The sequence below is a fragment of the Chiloscyllium plagiosum genome, chromosome 2 (genome assembly GCF_004010195.1).
Source record: "Chiloscyllium plagiosum isolate BGI_BamShark_2017 chromosome 2, ASM401019v2, whole genome shotgun sequence".
In the NCBI taxonomy this organism is placed as follows: Eukaryota; Metazoa; Chordata; class Chondrichthyes; order Orectolobiformes; family Hemiscylliidae; genus Chiloscyllium; species Chiloscyllium plagiosum.
The window spans coordinates 116629964-116644948 of NC_057711.1; the positions used below are offsets into that span (position 1 = coordinate 116629964).

The 14985-nt window shown below is 40.7% G+C and overlaps 1 protein-coding gene across 6 annotated transcripts in view; it reads right to left on the reverse strand.

The window, feature by feature from the left end:
- Positions 1-14985, reverse strand: part of LOC122563264 (phosphatidylinositol 4-phosphate 5-kinase type-1 beta-like) — a 159054-nt gene that overhangs the window by 86140 nt on the left and 57929 nt on the right. Inside the window, exon 1 of one of the 6 annotated variants that reach the window (XM_043716940.1) lies at positions 12267-12337. The exons of the other annotated variants lie outside the window; for them this stretch is intronic. The gene's annotated coding sequence lies outside the window, so the exon portion shown is untranslated. Of the gene's footprint in view, positions 1-12266; positions 12338-14985 lie in introns of those variants that run through there. 6 annotated transcript variants of the gene reach the window in all.

A 14985-nucleotide genomic window follows, 5' to 3' on the forward strand; every position in this document is an offset into this window, starting at 1 on the left:
CCACTGCGCCCCTTTTATCCGCTGACTTGATGGTGAGGTTGGGATTGGAGCAGAGGGATTGGAGGGCTGCGCGTTGTGAGGGTAAGTGGTTGGAGTGGGGTAGACAGGTTGAGGCGGTTAATGTCCCGGCGGCAGTTGGAAGTGAAGAGGTCGAAGGCAGGTAATAGGCCAACGCAGGGTGTCCAGGTGGATGCAGTGTGTTGGAGGTGGGCGAAGGGGTTCTCAGAAGGTGGGCGGGAGTCCTGATTGAGAAAGTAAGCTCTGAGGTGGAGGAAGAAGTGTTCGACGTCATGGCGTGTATTAAATTCATTGATGCGTGGACGGAGGGGGATGAAGGCGAGTCCTTTGCTGATCTGGTGTGGGCGTGGAGTTGGGAGTGGGGCAGAGCCAGTAAATGGAGTGGGTGTGATGGTGGGGGGAATGGGGGTGGAGTCATGAGCAGGGGTGGTGTTCCCCACAGGGTTCTGGGGGCCGGGAATTGTGACAGTGGGATATGTGGGGCACGTGTCAGCCAGTGAGTGGCATTGGTGGGGGCGGAAGTGGTGGCAGACACGGCAGTAGGGGTGGCGGAAGTCACTGAGCATGTGACATCAGCGATGATGTGAGGGGCGGAAGTGATGTCACGTGTTATGCATGAGGAATTATGAGGGGCGGAAGTGGTTGTGGGAGGGGTCATGATGGGGCGGAATGACATCATCAATCAGCGTGGAGGTGGCAGCTGCACCAGCCGCATGGCTAATGGCGTCCAAGCAGTTCCAGAGGCCAGGGGAATCTTCAGGAATGTTTGAGGAGCACTGGTTATGGAGGTGGGTCGATAAAAGTTTGTTGTACTTACAGTTTTTGATGTTTGAGATGGAGTTGAAATACTGTTTGTTGAGAGTATGAATTCTCCTGAGGATGTAGTACAGAGTGGGTCCTTTGCAATTCTGCGAGAGTGTGGCCCTCAGCTTCCCCTTCCCCCACCTCACTCCAGTTCCAAACTTCCAGCTCAGCACTGTCCCCATGACTTGTCCTACCTGCCTATCCACTCCACCCTCCTCCCTGACCTATCACCTTCATCCCCTCCCTCACTCACCTATTATACTCTATGCTACTTTCTCCCCACCCCCACCCTCCTCTAGCTTATCTCTCCATGCTTCAGGCTCTCTGCCTTTATTCCTGATGAAGGGCTTTTGCCCGAAATGTCGATTTTACTGCTCCTCGGATGCTGCCTGAACTGCTGTGCTCTTCCAGCACCACTAATCCAGACCTCCTCTCCTACCTGCTGAAATAGCAACAGTAGAACTTTTACAATTACCTGGGAAAGCCAAAGACATCCCAGTTTAATGTCTCATCTGAAACATGATACCTGCAACAGTGCTACATTCCCAAAGTACTATACTGCAGTGTCAACTGAGATTACATGCACACAACCTACTGATGCATGGAGAGTATTTCCCATTTAACCAAAGTTAAGACAGGGAAATAAAACATTAGATTGAAATCACATTCCACCTACTCAAGTGCCTCACTGTACAGGTCAGAAGAAATGTTGACTTAATTACAAAACTAAAACTGACAGACTGTTCCTTGCAGTTATGGTGTTATAGTATCTATAGTAGGTAAAGAGACTTGTGTTGTCAAGGTGTCAAATCTCCATTGGGTTAGGTTACACAAGTGGTCATGTGATCCTAAACATGTAAAAGGGTTTCTTATGTAAGGATAGCTAATTATTCAGAATAAACATCTGAAAATAGGCAAAACTGTAACAGTTGACATTAGCAGAAAACTACAGGCTTGATATCAAAATTTTCATTTTTATACTAGAGTGTTTAAATGTTCAAATGGTAAAACAGCATTAACAAGCATACACAGTAGTTCACAGTTTAGTATTTTGGTTCAGGGATAATAAATCAAAGTACAAAGTTCAATGCTTACAGAGACTGACAAACAACAATTTTCAGGGGTGTGCCAAGAAAGAGACTGTCGGACAGCCTCAAAGTAGATGAAGCCTTTGAGATTTCTCATACATTGTAGACTGTACTCTCACCTGGCTTTTACATCTAAGTGTAGACTACTTTTATACTTATAACAGGAATACTTTGAGATTTACTGAATTTAATAGTTTTTATAACAAGTGTTTGTTAAAAGTTTTAAAAAAAGTGATGTGATCTGGAATATATTGCCTCAAAAAGTTTGTTCAAACAGATTCAATATACCTTTTTAAATGAAAACTGGGTAAATTCTGCGGAAGTCCAATATAAGGTGGGTCAACATACTGCAAATTTGCATTCAGTACTAGGTTTCATGGCTTCCAAAAATAGACAATCCAATGCAACGTGCCAATTCCCAAGGGGTGATTATCACCACGACAAGAACGTGCAAGGATAATTGCTTTACTCATAGGTAATTTACATAGATACAGAAAGGAGGTGAGTTTGTGCAAATGATGTATGCAGTTCCTGCAGAAATTCTAGGAATCTTCTGCTGCAGTTCTGACAGATAACGGACAAAGGGAGCTGAAAGTAACATTATCTCTACCTGCACAAGTTGCCATTTCCTGCAGCCCATCAGTTTGGTTAAATATGACAACTGACAATTACATTCTCCAGCCAAAATGTAGTACTTTTGCCCTTTTTAATTTTTGCCTCAATCTCACGCAGCTATTTGATTTTAAAAAGCACACACTATGAATAAATACACAGATGGTGGAGACCAGCAATCAGAATTCGCATTCCCACTGAAAGAAAACTGATTACAGTAGTTGATCATGCAACCATACCAGTTATAATGTCAGCTACAATTTTTTGGACTCCAACATCCATGCTATAATCAGACTTACACTGTAAAACTAAAATTTGTCAGACTCTGAGGAAGGGAAAGGGCTAACTGGATAGCTCCTTCAAAACATCAGCACAGGAACAACAGGCTGAATGGAATCATTCACTTTGTGGTGACTGTAGACGAAGTGATAGAGGGATAACAATTCGTGCAATAGCAAATCGACACACTTCGGAAAATAGGTAAACAGAAAAAAAAGTCTCTCTCCAAAGCGAATAAAGTATTTAAAATGTATTTTGGTAAACTTTGCAGGAATATAATTTTTAAAGGCTTGTAATAGAAAGATCTTGTAGTATCGTATTGCCACATGCTGGAGAGCAATTGAAAAAAAAGTCTTTAATATGCTGTGCTGTAGGAATCAAAGATGGCAAGAGATGATTCTATCATCTCGGTAAGGATTATTTGGACCTCTTACCTTCGATTATTCTAATATGTAACAATATTTCCAGTTGTACAATTTTTACAGTTCCAATTTCAACTAGAGAAAATAAATGAGTAATTTATTACGCTAATTCCATGATTCAGATTCTACATCCAATTTCTATTTAAAACCATTCTTTCCACTTTCACCCAATGGTACTGACCAGGATGAAGAAAAACACTGGTTGTAATTTGCTTGACATTCTTTGAATACAAATAATTTTCAGGATAATATTATTCAAGTCAAAAAAAAGGAAACAAAAGCAAAATTAAACCACATTCAGCAATGACTTGTTATTTTTCCAAAACAAAGCGAAATGCCTTGCGTAACAAAATATTTTGAATAGCAGCTATGCTTCCCAATTCTGATGTGACCATATTCCCGGAGTTTCTTCATGTGACTTTCTGTTGCTAATGTCTCCAACCTCATTTTCCCCATTGGCCGTCAGAGGCAGGATGTGATGCGGTGCATTATATGCGGCATAGCTAATGAAAACATGAATATTCACCACCCAACTGGTTTCTTAGAGCCCAAGCAGTCTGTTCTATCTACTTCCCCATCTCCAATCTGCTCAAAACTAAGTTAAAATTTTCCATGAAATTGAAACAAAAACACATCTTCAATGCCCCAATCTACTTTTTTGCCCAGTGTCTTGCTGTATCCCAGAAAAATGTCAAGTTAAGAAGCTTTTAAGGAATATTGACAAAAGTATTATATTGGTCTTGTAATATATACTTAATCTACATCCAAATATAGGTAAGAATCTTTCAAATTAATCTGAACAGGGCCTTAGTTTAATGTCCTCTAAGAGATCATTTGTTTTGGGGGAGGGCTACCGAATTTTGTATAAGCTGGAAGATACTGAAGAGGTTCATTGTGACATCAGTAGAGCAGGTGGGCTCTCATTCAGAGCATGAAGACAAAGGGTTCTATTCCTGTTGTCAGAGCAGATGTATCTGTACCAGCTCCCCAAGGTCTTCATAATTATACCTGACCAATGATGTTGTACTTATTGTTATCACGTAATAAACCTTGTTGTTCAAGAACAGTGCTTCGTCTGTGGATACTCTCTCTCTCTCGCCACTGAATGGGGGCAAGACAAAGCAAAGACAAAAGAGGACTGGTGGAAGTGAAACAACCCTCAGCCAATAGCACAAAATACCAGAAGATGTCAGCAATGGCTATCCAGGAAAATATCACACTGCTTATTCGTGCCTCATAATATAACATGCACGTTTAGAGTTTTTTTTAAACTCTAAAGTGCCCAAAGTAATTGCAGCCAACAGGACAAGAACATACCATACCAACCATGAGTTTAAAACTAGGTCCAGTCATGGCATTAATACACCACCCAGCTTTCAGTAAATATTACATATTTTGATTAAAGGACCAAAAGAAAAAGTGTTTTTTTTAAATTAAGTTGAGCGATTCAATAGACTGCTTCATCATCAATTTCTTCCTGCAACTGCTCCAAATTGTGTAGTTAGCACACTTTCCACTGTAAGGATACTGCAAATCATCTTCCACAATAGTAAAAGTAATGGCGGTTATACACTCCAAAAGATGAAACTGCACTCCTTCCACCCTAATCTGACTGACTCTTCAAATGTGCACTGAATTAGCCCATCAGACCGCTTACTTGGACCACTTTATGAAAATAATTAGGATTGGGCAATAAATGATGACCTTAACAGGAATACCCACATACCAAGAATGAATAAAGCAAATAAAACGTATTAGAGGGATGGAAGTGACTGGCGTCATACTATAATTCACAAATTAAATTAGAAACATACGAGGTCAAAAAATAATGCCATCATTTAACTCCCTGTACTATATGGCTCACTGGTTAGCACTCTTGCCTCACAGTGCCAAGGACCCAGGTCCGATTCTAGCCTCGGGCAACTGACTGTGGAGTTTACAAATTCTCCCAGTGTATGTGTGGATTTCCTCTGGGTGCTCCAGTTTCTTCCCACAATCCAAAGGTGTGCAGGTTAAGACGAATTGGCCACGCTAAATTGCCCATAGTGTTCAGGGTTGTTTAGGTTAGGTGCATTAGTCAGTTATAAATATCGGTGATAGGATAGGGGAATGGGTCTGGGTGGGTTACTCTTTGGAGGGTTGGTGTGGAATTGTTGGGCTGAAGGGCCTGTTTCCATACTGTAGGGATTCTAATTCTAGATTTGTTGTTACATGTCTATAGAGGATCTTCAATTCAGATGAAGTCTGGGTCAAAAGTTCCTGATCCAAACACAATCTACACAAGTCCCTTTGTTATGTTACTTTAGCTACTAGATCACACCATTAGACTTCATTTTGAATTTTTAAACCCATCTTGACTTCCTCCCCTTTCCCGAGGTGAATCAAATCTTATCATTCAAGAATTGAAAACAGATTGATATTGCACAGAACTAATTATACAGTGCTTGAATAAAAAGAATTGATGCATTAAGAGGAAGCTAGATAACTGAGGGAGAATGGAACAGAAGGATAACTTGATAGAGTGAGATCAAGTTAATGTGGGAGGTGGTTCAAGTGGAGTGGCAATGACATGGACCAATTTGGCCAAATGGCCTGTTCCCATGCTGTAAATTCTTGAGACAGAAGCTAACAAACCTGATGTTATAATGACAAGGGTTCCAAACACACTAACTCAAGATCTTGTTAGGGTGGCTGATGTCACTGCGATCTGTTACGCTTCAGGTCTTAACACTCAGGGAACAGTGAAGGAAATGAGAAAGGTGGGGGGTCCCCTCATTGAATGATGGGAACAATAGTCTGATTCTAGAAACAATGAGATTGAAGCACTGGGAAAACCCACGTTGTAGAAAGAAATCAAAATAGTTCACGTCAATTTCGGTCCAGACTGATCAATAAAGAGGGGAGAAGTGGCTCGGCTCGGGGCGGGGAGGGGGGGTCGGGGAAGCTGGTGACAGAGCTACAGAATGGGGTTGGGAGAGAATGGAAATAATTTAAAAGTTGTTAATGAATTAATTGATTGGAGTATTAAAAAAATCTTAATCACCAAGTTAAATTTGTGATAATGTATTAGTGGACAATTAACGTGCAGATCCATCAAGTTCTTGAACAGTATCTTGTCCTTAACCTTGTCTTTTTTATGCAAATCAGAATGGAGAAAATTAACCAGAAAATTCTGGTGATTCACACTTCATGGTGCATCTCTTTATCCCCTGAATACACTGGGCAATTTCCTCAAAAGCATATTGAAAATATGTCAGTGTGTTATCAATAAGAATCCTGGACGCATACATCCTTTACCACTGATCCAGTTAGGAAACTGAGTAATATCGCAACAGATCTTGATATCTTCTGTAGTTTTCACTCCCAAAAACTCCAGGAATTGGACTGTCTTTTTAAATTAACAACTTGTGGTTAAACTAATAGTTCCTCAACAACCATCTTCCAGCCATCACACTTTTCACTTTCACTTTTGTGTCCTTATTTAAAGCACAAAATTATCTATATTTTGTCAATTGGTTTTGACTTGAGACTGCCGTGAGTCTCAAATATGAAAATATTAGAATGAATTGTTTGTTTTAAGGGTGAAAAGGATAATTTTTTTGACCATATATATATATATATATATATATATATGAATGCTGAACTGGCATACCAGACCCAAATTGCACAACTTGAGAAGAGGAACTGATATTCAAACAGATAAATTTGAATCAAAAACAGAAACAGCCAGAGACACTCACCAGGTCTAGCAGCATTTATGAAGACTGAGTTAACGCTTTGTTGTGTCACCTGGATTTAAAATATTTTTTTTTCTCTCTCCACAAAAGCTGCCAGACCCACTGAGCATCTCCATGTTCTGTTTTGATTCCAATCTCTGTCCCGACCGCAGTCACACATTTTATTTTAGATCTATCTGAATTTCTACAATAAAGAGCAAGTAGCTCTCATAGTGACCACAGAACTGTAGATTGCTGTAAACACGTGTTTCATAAATGTCCTTTAAAGGAAGGTAATCTGCTGTCTTTACCCAATCTGGCCTAGAACTGACTCCAAAATATGAACCACGTTGCTGACCCTTAACTGGCCTCTGAAATGGCCCAGCAGGCCACTCAGTTGTATCAGATTGATCAAAACTAAAACCAGCTGGCACCAACAAGCCACTGCATTTAACAAAAGTATGCACTGCCTAAACCACCTTTACAAAGTTTTTCCCTCTAACATTTAGGACTTGCAGCAAAATTGGGGTAACAATTCTGCAATCTGATCAAGTCACAGCTTAAGCCAGCTATGCTCCTCTACCTTACAGACACCACCACCACCATCCCAGAGTTTGTCCTGTCCTAGTAGGACAGTCCTATCAGAGATGTCGGTGTGGTGGCACACTATTGGAAGAGAGTTCCCTGGGAATCCCTTAACATGGATTCTTAACACAATGAAGTGTATTGGCATCAGGTCAAACATGGGCAAAGAAACCTTATGCTACCACCCCAATACCCCCCAGCTCAATCAGTAGTGTTCTTGTTCAACTTTGTCCCATTTAACTTTGCTTTTAAGTTAACAAGGTCTTCAATCTCAAGTGTCATGAGGTTCATTTTAACACTATTTATTTTGTGACCGAATTAGCTCCATTTCTGAGCTGCCCTTCCTGCTCCGGGCAGCCTACAGCCGAAGGACTCAACATTGAATTCTCCAATTTCAAATAACCTCCCTCCCTGTCCCCTAACTCCCTTCCCAGTCTCTCCTCCTTCCCCAACACCAACCAGATCCATTCCTCCCATCGACCAACTAGGTCGTACCCTCTACCCGTCTTCACCTATCCCCACTTCACCACCCTGCCCCTGTCACCCCCTTTATGTGCAGCTCACCCTACACCTACCCCCAGTCCTGAAAAAGAGTTGCACCCAAAATGTTGACTTTTCCACCTCCTGGTGCTGCCTGGCTTGCTGTGTTCTTCCAGCCTCCTGCCTGTCTACCCCTGTCCCAGTGTCTGACCCACCCTTGCTGCTTCCCTCTCCTGGAGCCTGCATTTTCTGATCTGAAGCTGGAGCTCCAGGTCTGTGGAAGTGCAGATCCCAATATTACAGAAGTGCTGAGCTGGGGCTGTCGTAACTCAATGTTTAGCTCAAAGCCATTCTTACTATGTCTTGTGGACAACGCTCATCTGTACAGCCCTCACTCTCCACTTCAGCTCCTTAGTGTCATACATGCTGCAAGTCAACTTTCAAGTCATATACCATCCTGACATGAAGGAGCAGCAAAATATTTATGTTGGAACTCCATCTCTAAGAACGGTAAGTTTACCTATGCCACACCACCGACAGCCATTCAAGGCAGTGGCCCACCAGCACGGTCTCCAGGGTTGGACAATAAACACTGGCCTTGAAACCAATGAAAAAATGCTAGCTACACAGAGATAATTTGAATTCAAATGTGAATTGACGTGCTAAACATTTTTTACTGAAAAAAAACAAGTGTAATGTTCTTGTCCAATTGGAACTCCAATGTTAAACAAGCCTCAGAATTGATATTGCATTTAACCATGTGAAAAGATACACTTTGGAAGTAGTAACTAGACAAGGGAGCGCACATACAGCAGAACACTACAAAGCCCAGAGGAACAGAGAGATCTTGGGGTGCTTGTTCACAGATCCCTGAAGGTAACAGGATAAGTTAATAGGCTAGTTAAGGGGACAAATGGGACACTCGCCTTTATCAGTGAGACATCGATTATAAGATCAGGCAGGTTATGTTGGAGCTGTATAGAACATTGGTTCAGCCACAGCTGGAGTACTGTGTGCAGATTTGGTCACCACACTATAGGAAGAACGTGATTGTTCTGTAAGGGGTGCAGAGGTGGTTTCCCAGGATGTTGCCCAAAATGGAGCATTTCAGTTACGAATGGCAGCTAGATAAGCTTGTGTTGGCTTTGTTGGAACAGAGAAGGTTGAAGGGGGACCCAAGAGGGTGTGTATGTTAGGATACTGGGGCACGGACTGGGTGGATATAAAACAGCTGTTCCCTTTGGTCAAAAGGTCAAGAACAAGAGCAACTTTTTAAAAGTCAAAGGCAGGAAGTTTAAAAGGGGATTGAGAAAAACATTTTTCATCCAGAGTGTGTGGTGGGAGTTGCAATGCACTAAGGGTCGTTAAGGTGGGTAACCTTACAATCTTTAAAATGTACTCGAATAAACACTTAAGTATCATCCTATTCAGTGTAGCTAATGAGACGAATGTAGGTAGTAGTGTACTTTTGTCCGGTACAGACTGGATGGACTGAATGGCCCCTGCTGTACAGTACGATTTAACTTTCTTCATAGAGTCAGAGTCAAAGAGTCTCTTCAAGCATGTAATCTGGTAATTAAAATGTGAGATTTGAAAAAACCCAGTTATTACAACGTTCTTTGGCTGTGAATCCACAGCAATGCAGTCAGGTCTCCCATTAGAATACCTCACTTTTGCTTTATGGGAAAAATATTACTTGGGTGATGTTTGTGTTTGCTGCACCAACATGACCCAATCAAACTGAGCCAACTGCTCAATTACAGACTGATCAACCTTTTTGGTTACAAAACTAAATCTACCAAGAACTTGAAGGCATTTTGCACGGATCACAACTAAAGTGATGTTTTCACATGACCAAATTTTGGCCCATGTTCATATTTTTGAATTCAAAGCAGGAAGTAATTGGTCTTATATTTTTTTTTCCACTGTGCCTGGCTTTTGAAAATACAAAGGCAAACTCTGGAACAACACAATACCAGAGAATCAGTTCCTGCCAGTCTGAACACGTCATGGGTAGGAATCAAATTATAATCAAAGAATGCAGCATGGGCATTAAGCAGTTACCAATTTTGAGCAATCTTGGGGAAATAAAACAAACATCATTTGTTCAGAAACCCTATCCTGGGAAAGTTGTTCGGGTCGCCAGTTTTATTCACAAATCCTAAACCAAGAAAGCTCAAAGCACACAAGATGTTGCCCTGACTGCTGGAAACTTTTTGATAGTTTTAAATGGGAAATGCTGAGTCAGGTAGTGGCACTAAGAAATGAACACAAACTTTTTAAAAAGTCAGGCAACCTTGACATGGGCACTTCACAAGATAACGACGCAACGTGGTCATTCAGGTCATTTAAATGTACCCATCCAGAGAGATCCCAAAAAAACCCTTGTTGTAGTTTATCCTTTTTTTGCCTTCATGTATCCTTATCTGGAAACTTATTCTACATTTTATGACCCTCATCTAAATTAAGCTATTTATTTGTATCAGGCTGTTTGAAATATTGGTATTGTAACTGATTCCAAGTTGAGCTTTCAAACACATATTCATACCATCACTAAGACCTTCACATCTCCACAATACTGCCAGACTCTGTCCTGCCTCAGCGCATCTGCTGTGAAAACCCTCAGCTGCTGTAGAAGGGTCTGAAAGGGTTAATACTAAGGGATGACAATAAAGACCACCGACTAGGGTGGAGGTCACGTGGACTGGTCAGCATAACAGCTTAGATCTCACTCCTTTGGTATCCAAACATCTGATCAAAGTCTCTGTTGACAATGTCATCCATAAATAATTACAAATATGTAATAAACTAAATTTTGCTAATACAAGAAACTTATCTACATAGTGATTTTCCTCCATCACCACTTTAAAACCAAACAGTCCAAATAGTTTCATACATCTACAGAGAATAGTGGTAACAACATGCATCATGAGCAGCCACTCAGTGTAGTGAGTTGGCCTGCCGATGTTATTCAACACTGTTGGCTTGTCTCAATCCCTACAAACTTGAGACAATCACATGACAAGTCCTGTTTACCCAATAGCCCTGTACTCGCTTGCCCACATTTCTCACCCAGGACACACTACTTCAATGTTAAAATTGCTTATGTCCTCACTCATTCCCATCTCTAACCACTTCAGCCCTACAGCTCTCTGGTATATTTGCATTCGGACATCTGGAGCATTCCTGATGTCAATTGTTTCATTAATGCTGGTTGCGCCTGAAAATCAGGAATTCCTTTCTCAAATGCTTTTGGAGGTGTTAGTGTTGGACTAGCGTGGATAATGTTAAAAATCACATCAGATTATAGTCCAACAGGTTTATTTGGAAGCACTAGCTTTAGGAGCGCTGCTCCTTCATCAGGTCATGATTTGGAGATGCCGGTGTTGGATTGGGATGTACAAAGTTAAAAATCACACAACACCACCACCTGATGAAGGAGCAGTACTCTGAAAGCTCGTGTCTCCAATTAAACCTGTTGGACTATAACTTGTGATTTTTAACCTTCATCAGGTGATTGACAATTGCCTGATGAAAAGGCAGCACCTCAAAAGCTAGTGCTTCCAAATAAATCTGTCTGACTATAACCTGGTGTGTGTGATTTTTAACTTCCTCAAATAACTCTACTTTTGGTTATTAGAACATTGCCTGATTGGCCCATCTGACCATGATTTAGCCATCAGCTGTTGTGTATTAAACTGAAAAGATTAACATGTGGACTCACAGCAAGTAGCAATTATTGAATTTACTTTGGTTACACCACAGTCAGCTCCACACTTTCCTTCCTTATTTAAAAATTGTACATTAAAGATGTAAAATTGTACATGTGCTCTGCAAAATTGTGTACATATGACTAAACATATAGCAAATTCCAAATTTTAATCAGTTAGCTTACATATTTATTTTACTACAATCAGATAAAATATAACTTTAATTATCATACTAATTCACACATAAATAAAAAGTGCTGTTCGTTAACACCTGTGTATTTAGCAAAAATATAATTGACAAGAAATAAATTAAATCAGCATTTTCTTCTTCCTTCCTACACATTTTTAATTATGCGAATTGGCTTCTTTCTCTTTCTATCATGGCATCGCATTTTATTTCTATTAGCTTGAAGTTGATCCCTCAAAATCAACTGCGTCAAATCTGACATTTGACTTTAACTACCAAATCCATTTAATAGCTGCAACTGCGACAATGATTGATTTGTCTTAAGCAAACACTTGCTATAATGGTGAATTCTTTGAGACTCTCACCGTTCAATCTTTGTGATTTGCACCTTCTTCCTGTAGGATGATTTGGACTACTGGAGGTTTCTCACGCACTATTTCCAGACTGCCTCTTTCAATCAATAACCTGTGTGACACTGAAACAGTCTCTCTCCAGTCTTCATTAAATGTGTGAACGCACCTAGTATCATTACAACAGTTTTATTCATCATGCCTTGGTTTTCATGACTCATTTTTAATCTGCGCTCTTTTCCCTTTCTTTACAATTAAATAGCTAAATATTATCCAAAGGGAAAATTTAAATGCCAACTCATAAGGAAATCAACTTTCGTAGAACATGTGGGTATTCTGCAAGGGAACAGAAAATTGTCTCGCCTATAATGAAGAGAAACATGTGAGTTATTGCCCAACCGGTCACCAGCAAATACTTGTGCCATCTCTCCACCCCCTTCCCAGTTCTGAAGGGTTATGCCTGAAATGTTGACTCTCTTGCTCCTCAGATGCTGCCTGACCTGCTGTGCCTTTTCCAGCACCACATGTTATTGACTGATTTGGAAGCACTATCCTTACCATCTCCAAAGATCTCCTTCCCAACTGTACACTTCATTTCGCAACTGAGTAATTGACTCCATTTCAAATCTTTCAAATTCTTCTGATATAGTGCATGGAACATTATCAGACACCAATACCTCTAGCAACTCTTAAAATATGACCTCTCTTCTCAAATAATCAATTGTAATAGATGCAGACTCATTTATCCTCTTGTTGTAGCCATTGACCAAAACTCTTTCAACATGCACTTGTTCCTCTGACTGATCATGAAGGGAAATGAACAATAATTCTATCATTCTTATTCTATGAGATACTTCACTATTTTTCACAAGTTCTTTATTTAATGCTTCTAACTGTGCCTCTGGTACTGGTCAAGCCAAAATATTGCCTGCAAATTGTCTTTACCATGTTTATTTTATCAATTGGCCTTCCTTGCTTAAAGTTCACTTGGGCCCTCTTAACAAGTTCTTGGTGTCAGATATATGAATATTGATCATGGCTCTGCTCAATTTAACCACATTTTCTGAATCCAGCTCCTTCCCTTCAGCCAGACTGCACCGTTCGCTATTACCCAAAGTAACAGGGGATACATTATATTTCAATCTTATACTAACTTGACCTAGAATATTGGGATACTGTTACTCCGGTAACTTGTCTGAAGTACTGTAAAACTGGCAAGGAGGTGTGACATAGTGTGCAAGCTAACAGATATTGCTGCAGCTGAATTTCTGACCTCCATTTCCAATCTAATTAATGTAATTATACCTTCAACCCTTTTACTCATATCTTAATCACATCATCCTCTGTTCCCAGGTCAATCATATGCACATTTGAAATGCATACTAGGGCCTAGAACCTGCCTTTATTTCTACTTCCGCATGTTACCTAGCTGTGATCAGCTTTCTCAGAAGCATAATGATTTTACTGGAAACTGGTGCATGTAGAGGTTTGTTGGCTAATATTAGAATAGTAACAGCTAAAAGGTCTGATTCTGAGACTATGAAACTGACTGACATGACCTGGATTTTATGGAAATCTGCTGGACCATTTTTACCGCCTGTAAAAGATAACGTTTACATGGATGAGAGACTATTTTTTGCCAGATCCATGGCTCTGGCTTCATCTCACACCTCCAGCCAAGTCAGCTCATTGCTTTTGCTGAAATGGTTTGGCCTTTATTTACTTGCTTTTGAAGCTTTTCCCTCATTCGTGGGAATGTGGCCAACGCTGGCTGGATTAGCATTTAATGCCCAACCCAAAACTGATCTTGGGTTTGGAAAGTGCTGTTTGTGCAGCCTTGATGAATTTTTATAGTGCAGTTTGTAAATAGTACACATCGCTGATACTGAACATCAGTGGTGGAGGCGGTGAGTGTTTGTACTTGTGATATCAACTAAAGCGGGTTAGCTTTAGCTTGGATGGTGTCAAGCTTTTTGGGTGCTGTTGAGCTGCACTCATCCAGGGAAGTGTGGATTAGTCCATCACACTCTCGACTTAGGCTATGGGGTGTCAGGAAGGGAGTTACTCACTGCTCTGACCTGTCTTGTAGTCATTGTGTACACATATGAATTGATGGCTGGTTAGCTCAGTTGGCTGGACAAATGGTTTGTAATGCAGAGTGACACCAACAGCATGGGCTCAATTCCTGCACTGGCTGAAATTATCATGAAGGTCCCACCTTCTCAACATTGTCCCACACTGGAGTGTGGTGATCCTCAAGTTAAACTCAATGAGAGTGCTGCCCTATGAACTATGGCGACTTTACACATCATTTATATATGACTACTTCAATTCAATTTCTGGTTAATGGCAATCTTCAGATTGGCAGAGGTGGGTACTGTAGATGCTGGAGATCAAAGTTAAGATTAGAGTGGTGCTGGAAAAGCACAGCAGGTCAGGATTCCTGATGAAGGGCTTTTGCCAGAAATGTCAATTTTCCTTCTCCTCGGATCCTGCCGAATCTCCAGATTGCTGATAGTTGGGCAGTGATGGTAACACCATTGAATGTCAAAGGGCAATGTTTAGATGATCTCTTCTTGGAGGTTTTAATTGCCTGACACCGTCACATAATTGCTTACTAGTCGACTTGGACTGCTTCAGTATCTGAGTCACTGTGAATGGTGCTGAATATTGCACAATCTTTGGTGAACATCCCCACTTCTAACCTCACGTTGGAGGGAAGGTCATTGATGAA